Genomic DNA, 9945 nt, shown 5'->3' with positions numbered 1-9945 from the left:
ATTGAGTATCACTAATTTCATAATGTGAATGATATTCATTCTAAAATTTTCAAAATTTTGGATTCAAGTTTGGATTTTAGACTTCAATATATCGAGTCTAAACTAATTATATCCTAAGTACTTTCAATTACTGATTAATATATTAATTTGTGTGGGTGTGTGGGTAGATACAGACTTTCTTCCTCCTTTCTTAGCCTAATGTGCGTGTTTGGCATGGAATCATAGAGCTTTTTGTTGATTATATTGACGACGTAATGATAATGATCGATTCAGGGAGCTAAGCTAAGCTAAGCTGTCTGCACTACGTGCTGCTAATGAATTACTTTCAGTTGCTATTAAATTCATAATATAACTTCCTACTTTATTCGACCTTATCAAATATCAATCAATTAAGTTTTCAAGTTAAAAATCCATATCTTTCGTTTCTTGAAAGGGATGCTTTATTATTGAAAATTAAGTCGTGATTGCCACCCTTAAATATTTGCATGAATTTTGAATATAAAAAAAATGTCCACCAATATTAATGCTCAAACATCCAAATGAAGTAATGAAGCTGGCAATTGGAATGGTCGGTATAAGTTGTTTTCGATAAAAATTAGTTCAATTTGTAAGATCTTCTACGATTCTTTAGCTCAAGTTGTTCAGATCTTTAGCTTTGGACCACTGCTTACCTCCCCTTGTTTTGGAGATAAAGTGATCATCTTTGTCAATTCTAAACAATGACGGACAAGTATACATATCGTGTTTGAATTAAATTCTTATATAGAAGAGAGTGGTTTTAAAAATATCACCTACCTAAGATGTTTGGGGCCATACGTATGTAATCCATGCATGTATTTACACATCAGCGATTCTGTCTACTATACATTTTATTTAACGATTCACTGTTGGCTGTTTTACTTTATTTGTTTAACCCGTTAACATCAGCCATACATCTGAATCAATAGTTTGCTTTGCCGAATTTATGAAAAAGTCTACAGTACCTATTTAATTTGACTTGAAGCCAAGCCAATAAAGACATTTACACCGCCATTAATTAGCCTCTTTGTCTACTAATTAATACCTAAAGTTTGTGCTAGAGTTGGAAGATACATTACCAAAAAAAAAAAAAAAAAAAAAAAAAAAAAGACATCTTATTAATTTTTGAATTGAGATTATACTACCTCCGTTAACTATTATTTGCACCAAAGGGGTATTATTTATGAGATATAAAATATTCCTTTGTTGCAAATAATAGTTAACGGAGGTAGTATATTATTACTGCCATCCAATGGCTGTCTTTTCCTTGTCTTCATCCATTCATTAAAGCAATTCATCATGTTTACGGGACAACAATTTTATCCCTATCTTTACATTATTGATCAATGTATAGTAGGGAAAAACTACTGTTGAATTTCACATCTAGTATTTGTTTGCGACTGACATTTTTACAATAATGTTGCTAAGATCGAGTGATGTATGGGCTATCTAAAGTGATTGGATGTAAGAATACTCCAGTCATTGCAAAATGTTAGAATATAATCATGTCATATTCTTATTTAATACGTAAGATAAAGTAGAGAAGGAGGATGGTCAATGAGATTATTTTAAAAGTTTTCGAGTCAAAATCGAAAAATAGGCGCCCAACATCAAAGACAATTTGAACCGATGTTGTCTATTAATTGGGCTCAGTAGAGACTAGTCTATGAAGGTTGCCAAAGCTATAATATGTGAAAACAAAGCATCAGGATAATTTGCATTATACTTGTACAATTACACATACATCATCCCATTTCAGTCAATTAGTTTAGGTTAGCTGGCATAAATCTTAGGCTTAATTTCAATAGCAACTTCCCCGCCTGTCTTGTGTTCTCTTTTGAACATAAAAGGTTTATCAAGTACTTATAGAAAGTGATGTATTTCATTTGACCTTGCTTTTATCCCTCCCTATCATATCACATGATACACATTTTACAACGAAGTACAGTATATAAAACATAAATGTTCTTAAGAAAATTTCTCTTTTCAATCAAAGAAATCAAAAGAGGAACCCACTTTATAAGACTTCTATTTAATTTAATCCTCCAAATGTTCTTCTAAAACAAATTCATATGAATAGAAAATTAGGGAATATTATATTTTAGGATGCTCAATGATTGATGGAAATACCAATAGTTCAAGAACATCATAGCCTCATGGAAATCTAGTTGAACCTAAAACATCAACCTACCACTACCAAATAAAGTGAGTCAAAGATTCGTCAATATATACTCCCTACCAATATTTTTGGAGATCACTTGAATTATGTGGAATTATTGATTGTCAATGAATACTAGCTTAAAGTACCTGTACCAATCAATATTACCGTGGAAACACAAACAATAGTAGTAGTAATTTGTAAACAAATAAAGTAATCAAAATTGTGGATCATCTCATACTATAGAGTTGGAATACACCAAAGTATGTATATGTAACATATTACATTTAATTGCCAACTAGCTAGCTCAACCTAGCTATAACATCTATGGTATTTATGTTTTTTCGCTCAACTAGTATTACTTGCCCACAAAAATTGACCCCATCCTAAGAACAAACAACCCAAAAAATCTAAATAATCAATGACAAGAAACAGATCATCAATCATACAACTTAACAAGCAGTCACCTTAGCTTCGAAAAGAATAATTAGTGAGTTGCCCAGAAGCTGCCTAGCTTTTGTGCCTTGTCCTCCTCCTCGTCCATGGTATCCGCTAGCGCGGTTCCCCTGGTCTCCGGTAAGAATATCGCGAACATTCCACAACCGGCGATCACAATCCCAAACACCCCATAGGCTATGAACGGATCCTTACGCCCTGCTGCCACCAAAGGCGGGGCGAAAGCCCCTCCAAACACAAGGGCTTGACGTGCCATAGACACGGCTGAGTTGCGAACACAAGTAGGAAATAGCTCGATTGTGAAGATCAACATGAGGTTCAACCCGGAAACAGCACTAAGGAATGAAAGTATCTCAAGAACAGCTTGTAGGATAATCAATTGCTCAAAATATCCTACCACAACCACCAAAATGCTGCACAATCCACTCAATAATGTGAACCCAACTACAGCAATTTTCCTATCTAGTCTATTAATCAAAACAAATGTCAAAAACGACCCTGGCAATTCCGCCAATGCGTTAAGGGTGACACTCACATAGAGATTAAAGGGCAAATTACCAAGGGCTAATGGCATACCATAATAAACCACTCCAATCCCAATACACATCACGGAAACCGTTACTAGACGTCGAAGGGCCCATGCCCTCGACATAAGGACCCTCATCGCGGAGTACACATCAGTGTCATCTCCGCGAGGGGCCTCCTCCTCACCAAAGAAACTCAAAGTGAGTTGGCTTTGGTGTAGGGTCGCGATATTTTTTAGCGCATCCATTGCCTCCTCGCGCCGCCCTCGAATAAGAAGCCAGCGCGGGGATTCCCTAACAAACACAAACACAAGAACACAATACACCAAAGCTGGGATCGATGCCCATATATACATCGCTCTCCATGATTCACCATTAGTCAAAAAGGCAATACCGGGTAAAGATAGAAAACCAAAGGAAAAGCAGACGAACCCAATCACACCAACCTGTCCACGCCACTGCTTTCCCACCACTTCGGTGGCTAACACCAATGAACACGTCCCAATAGCCGCCCTTCCAAACCCCGAAACAAATCTCAAAAGCGCGTAAATCCATATATTTTCCGAGAACAATGCTGTAAATATACCTGATAATGACATCGCTAAGCACGAGATCAACAAAAGATTCTTGCGGCCGAGCCATGAGTCCGCCAACGTCGCCAATACAAGGCCACCAATAAGACAACCGATAAAGAAAGATGAGGCCGGGAGCCCCGTCAGAAAAGAGTTGGCACATTGCAAGCCATACTCCGATATAATTGTTGCCTTCCTAGGGGCGTCCCACTCCCAAGTGGCGCCCGCAGGAATGGCACAAATATCGGTCCCACACGAGCCCGACGTGCAATGCCACGCGGGCTCAGCATCAGTAAAAATTGAAATAAACGTTTGCTGGGCGTCGAACGCCCAAGCAAACGATACAAGAATACATTGGAAAACTTGTGCACAACCTAAGTTTCCGATGCATTGCTCGATTCGATCATTGACAATTTGATTTTTGTTACGGGGTGGGTGACGATAATCATATTGACTAGAATTATGATCATCGCTTTGATTTGAAAGCAAAGGAGAAGAATCCCCCATAATTGTTTTTCTACTAGTTTATGCTTTTTGGGGGATTTGGGAGAATAATTTGGAGTATATACAAAGTACTCCGTATAAAATAGAGTAGAAGAAATTAATTTATAATTTTCTTGAAAGTTGTGAATTTGTGATGAAAAAGTTAGAGGTATTTAAGGGAATGAAGAAACATTTAAGGACAAAAATCAATTGGGATCGACCAAAGCATGTGAGTTAAAAATCGCGAGTCATAGATAATGACGTGGCGATGAATATGATCCTACGGTGACAGTATAATTCCAGAGATATCCCAGCCAATTATATTTTGACAGCTTGTCATTTCGATTTATTTTATTTAATTTTTTTGGAGTATATGATTTGATTTTGATTAAATGAAATTTTAAAGATTCGCCGTTTTAAAATAATGTTAGTTTTAGTAATGGTAGAACTCTAGGGAGGAGGAGTTCCAAGTTTTGTGGTGTATGTATTTACAATTTTGGAGTTTCTATTTTGTCCTTATAATAAAGGGAGTTATGCAAATTTAGGGAGAGTGATTAGGGGTAGTGGTGATAATTTAACGATATTAGTGGGTTTTCTGTTTTTTGTGTGGTCGATAAATATCAAAAAATACTGATTTTAGCTCAAATTTTGAGAACTTTTAACTACAATTATATTGGTTGCGCTTATATTTATTAAACACCATCCCCACAAAAAAAAAAAAATACTGTTAAACATAGACAAGTTAAAATTTTGTTTTATTTCTATGAAGTGTCAAAATTACTTCATAAAAACACTCAATTTTTAAACATACTAGATTAAACCCCGTGCAATGCACGGTTTTCAAATAACTTTAACGACAATAAATTTTATCAAAAAAGTACTCCGTATAACTCAGTATTATAAAGTATGAAATATATTTCTTCAAAAAAAAAGTATAAAATGTATTGTTTTAAAAAAAAAAATAGGAGTATATATGTGAAAGAAAATAATTAAATATATATGTAATAGTTATTATGGACAATGTTATATTTAAAGAAGTTTGTTTTATATTTTGTACAAATCAATAGTCAAAATTTTGATACAAATATAAAAATAAGGTTTTTTTTTAGTAAGTTGTTTTGGAGGGAAAACTCTTTATATTATATTGCCAAGTGTCATTTTAGGTTCGCCTTTAGTATAATGTAATTGATTAGAAGCCTACACATTTAATATTTTTGTCTAAATATATAAAAGTTGTCAACGATTCCACACTATATATTGATAATAAATAATAAATATTTACATCAAAGGAGATATATAAGGAATGAATTGTTCTTGAGTCCTTTAATTAATTTTTAGCTCCCTAATAATTTTTAGCTATAAATTGCAAATTATGTACCTATTCTATTAATTCAGATCAAATTATGTATCTATTCAATTAATTAATTTTCAAAATATGTATCAAATTATATTTTTTATGAGTTGCACAAATCATTGGCTCAAGCTAAGAAGCTTGATTTAAATAAAATAAAAAATAAAAAATTATTCTTCATGTTACAGCATTTAACCTAAACGATGCTTTCTCTGTGTCATTGGCCACACCGTATGGTCGGGGTTAATTATTTAAAGGTTACATAGTCGGTAAATGGTTACTTATTCTTGGGTTACTCAACCGGTTAAGGGTTTTTACCGGGGTGACTAATTTAGGGGTTACTCAGTCGGTTAATGATTACTTATTCTTCAGTTATTTAGTCGGTTAGCGTGTTTTACGGTGTAAGAGTAACCCCTCATCGATCGAGTAACCCCTGAATAAATAACTCTTGACCGAGTAATCCTAAACTGACGAGTAACCCCGGAACTAATAATCCTAAAATAAATAACTCTGGTCACACCGTATGGTGTGACTAACCACGTGTAAAAATTTGTGTAACCCTAATTATTAATTAAAAAATAAATAAATAAAATTGTTGAGAAACTAATAAAAATTAGAGCAAATATAGTTATAACTAGAAAAGGCTAAAATTAATAAGCTTAGGTTGAGTTTTATATTTTAGCTCCAAAATTTCGAGATTCTGCTTGAATTCAGATGTAATTATAATAAGCCAAATTTCAGCGATCCTTATTCACTCAATTAGCACCTTATATTTATAATCTTAAAAAATTACGGTGTGGGATATAAAAAAACTAGTGCACCTCTTTATCATGTATATTTTCCAAAACCTACATCTATGTCTTTTAGTGTCATACTATGTCTTGTGCAAATTTAATTGGTGCATGCCTAACACGTACTATTAGTTATAACTTGCAACCATCTGTCTGTATCAACTATATGGCAGAAGTCTACACTCATTTTTATAGCGAGACAAGTAGTACTACCAAAAAACAAAATATACAGCAATTACTAATTATACTTCGTATATTAAAAAGTAGGTACCTAATCTTTTCAAGCAATGTACCTTACGTACCATTAAATATATCATGTGAGTGTGTGACATTAGTCACATAATTTTGAGGGAGATATACTTCATACATGAATAATATCCTTTTTTTTTATTATTATTTTTGCATCAAAATAATAATAATAATAATAATAATAATAATAATAATAATAATAATATACTTCGACGACGCAAGACATTGGTGTTCGTGCTACAACTCATATTTTCACTAGGGCAGGCTTTGCTATAGCTAGAGGAGTGGGGGCCCAGATTGTATCTCGGCTTTCCACTAATTTATTGTAGGTATACTAGTTTTGTGCTCTGTGCGATGGCCGATTTGTTTATTAAATTTTAAGATAATTTTTTAATCTATATATCAAATTTTATTAAATATATCATTGATACAAAATTAGTTATGAATTGATGTACTTTTGTGACGATTAGCTATCTAGTAGACATGTAATGACTAATAATAATGTTGGTGGAAATGTTCGATTTAATATATTTAAAAAAATAAAAAATAAGCAAAAATAAATTAAATAAAATAAATGTTCAAAGCCCATTGGGTTGACCCGAACCCAAAACTTAGGACAAGGGTTGAACATTTCTTGACTCGTAACCTGAAGTGATCCAATCCGAGATGACTCATGACCCGATCCTAATTGACAGGTCTACATAATAATAAAATTCTATTAGATTGTGAAGTATATTATTTAACCGATTAGTATATATTATAAAGGTATGTTTTACGCATTGAACTACTTCCTTCGCTCCAATAAAATACTATGATATAAAAAATTAATTTATACGATAATTTTTTTAAATGATTATCTAATAATTTTTTTGAATAAATAATAATTCAATTTGTACATTTAAAACATTGGTATTTTATCAACAATAAAAATCTAAACTAATAATTTTATTCAAATAAGATTCTAAACTAACTTTTTTTATCTTATGAAGTTTATTTAAATCTAACCAACGTGGCGCGACACTTGGCTAAAAGTTGAAATGCCAAGTGTCGCCGCCTCATGGCCTGGCTAAAAGTTTAGCTTTATATATTAGTTGACCTGGCTAAAAGTTTAGCTTTATATATTAGTTGACCTGACTAAAAGTTTAGCTTTATATATTAGTTATATGATATGATTTTTAATGCATATCTAACGTCGTAGGGATGTTTGTTAGCAAGATCTAAAATTCTAATAATAATAATAATAATAATAATAATAATAATAATAATAATATCTTAATTAAAAAGTGATGAAGGGAGGTATGATTTGTCCTAAATGCAATGGATCTTAAAAAAGTACAATCTTGTATCATTGTATTTTTAGTGAGTTGTAACGTTAATGTTGTCACATGCGATGTGATGCGCTTTTAGATCGAGTAGCATATAGTGCATATGTCTTTGGTTGAAATTGGGGGTATGGCCTTGTGGAGTATGATTGCGATTTCTGTCCATTTGGGGACCAAATTTCAACGGGGTGATACCTTACCATAATTGAATAAATTAATGTATCACTATAATTAGGGTAGGACAATGATGGAGTATTAAAGAATAATTATTTAATTAATTATGTGTCATTGAGATTTTTCCACTTCATAATGTAATAAATGAGTAATAAAGAGACATAGGTGGGACGGATTTACATTTATTAATATATCGTGAAACTTTGCACCAAAAAAATTAGGATAAATTTGTTAGAAAGGTACTTATATATTCACTTTTTTGTGAAGAAGGACCTTATATGTTTAAAGTGGTGAAAAAAGGCCTTATAAGTCACTTTTGTTGTGAGGAGGGACCTTGACATCGAAATATGGTCATTGACTTTACTTTTCCGGTGACCATCACTCACGTGGCATGTGATGTTTTTAAAAGACCTTTTCGTTCATTATTTCCCCACGTTTTCACATTCTCTCTCTTACTATCCCCAAATTCTCTCTCAAAATCCCTTCACTTTCCTTAAAATCAAGAGAAAAAAAAGAAGGGAATGACAATTTTAAAACATCACGTGCATATTATAAGATGGTCAATGCCGGAAAAGTGAAGTCAACGGTCATATTCCGATGTCGAGGTCCCTCCGATCCTCACAACAAAAGTAACTTATAAAGACCTTTTTCACCACTTTGAACATATAACCACTTTGAACATATAAGACCCTTTTTCACAAAAAGACAAACATATAAGTACCTTTTAGACAAATTTTCCAAAAAATTATTATGAGAGCGTTTTTCTCATTCAATTGTAAAAAATAAAAAATAAAATAGAATTAAAAAAAAGTTTTTAGGATGATTTATCAACTATGGAGTATAATTAGGGTTGATCAGGTTCAATCAAATATAAACATGTGTTATTAGGTTGAGTAGGTTCAATCAATCCTAATTAACTAATTTTTATTCAAATAAATTTAGGTAATAACTACACATGAATGGTGGTTCTTACTTTTATTTAGTTAGTTGTATAACTTGTATCGTTTTATTTTTTACGATGTCAAATAAACTATCTGCTTGAAATTTAATTACAATTGCAATAGATGAAATATGCATGCTTGCCCTACTTTATCTTACATCAATAATTTATCTTAAATTCACTCTGCATGTACAAGCTAATGTTATGCTCCAATTCAACTTGAAGTTTAATTTCATTTACATCATTAGTCAACTTATAATAGCTTAATTAGTTATCATACCCTCATAGTTTTAAATGCATCTATTTTTTATTCTCAACAAACTTCACTTACACAATATTTTACATCATTCAATTCACTTTCCTACAAACTATAACGTGCAGGTTAAACTGTTACACTTAAAAAAAAAAGAAAAGTGTAACTAGTTAAATTCACTCTTATTATATATACTCTGTATTTCGTAGGAATTCATCCTACTCCTTATTATCTTACACAATATATTCTGTTAGTGATAGAATTTACTATCTATACCTATAACTAAAGTAGAAACCGCTGCCTATGTGTCATCTTTTTATTAAAAAAAATTCCCGCCAAAACTATAAGTGACATCGATCGTCCATTTTAAGGGTTTTTTTTTTTTTTTTTTTTTTTTTTTTTTTTTTTCAAGATAAAGCTAATGTTTGAAAAAGCTAAATTAATTATACATTTTCATAAAAACTTGATTTTTTTACTAAATTGACTAACAACATAATTTTCTTATAGAGAAAAAAATTACTACGTAATTGGTGGTAGCTCTTTCATTTTTCCTTCTTTCCTCCTATATTAACCACTAAACACTAATGCTATCATTTTATCTTCTTTCCTCCAACATTTTTGTCCATTTTTTAAAATTATGAATTTAATTAGAAT

The 9945-nt window shown here is 32.1% G+C and overlaps 1 pseudogene; it reads right to left on the bottom strand.

The window, feature by feature from the left end:
* Positions 1–2390: 2390 nt before the first annotated feature.
* On the bottom strand, positions 2391–4349 carry LOC145594799 (organic cation/carnitine transporter 3 pseudogene; annotated as a pseudogene).
* Between the last annotated feature and the right edge of the window lie 5596 nt (positions 4350–9945).

This window comes from Chenopodium album, chromosome 2 (genome assembly GCF_948465745.1).
Source record: "Chenopodium album chromosome 2, dcCheAlbu1.1, whole genome shotgun sequence".
Classification (NCBI taxonomy): domain Eukaryota; kingdom Viridiplantae; phylum Streptophyta; class Magnoliopsida; order Caryophyllales; family Amaranthaceae; genus Chenopodium; species Chenopodium album.
The sequence above is the reverse complement of the archived record's forward strand: the minus strand, read 5'-3'. Positions and strand labels throughout refer to the sequence as shown.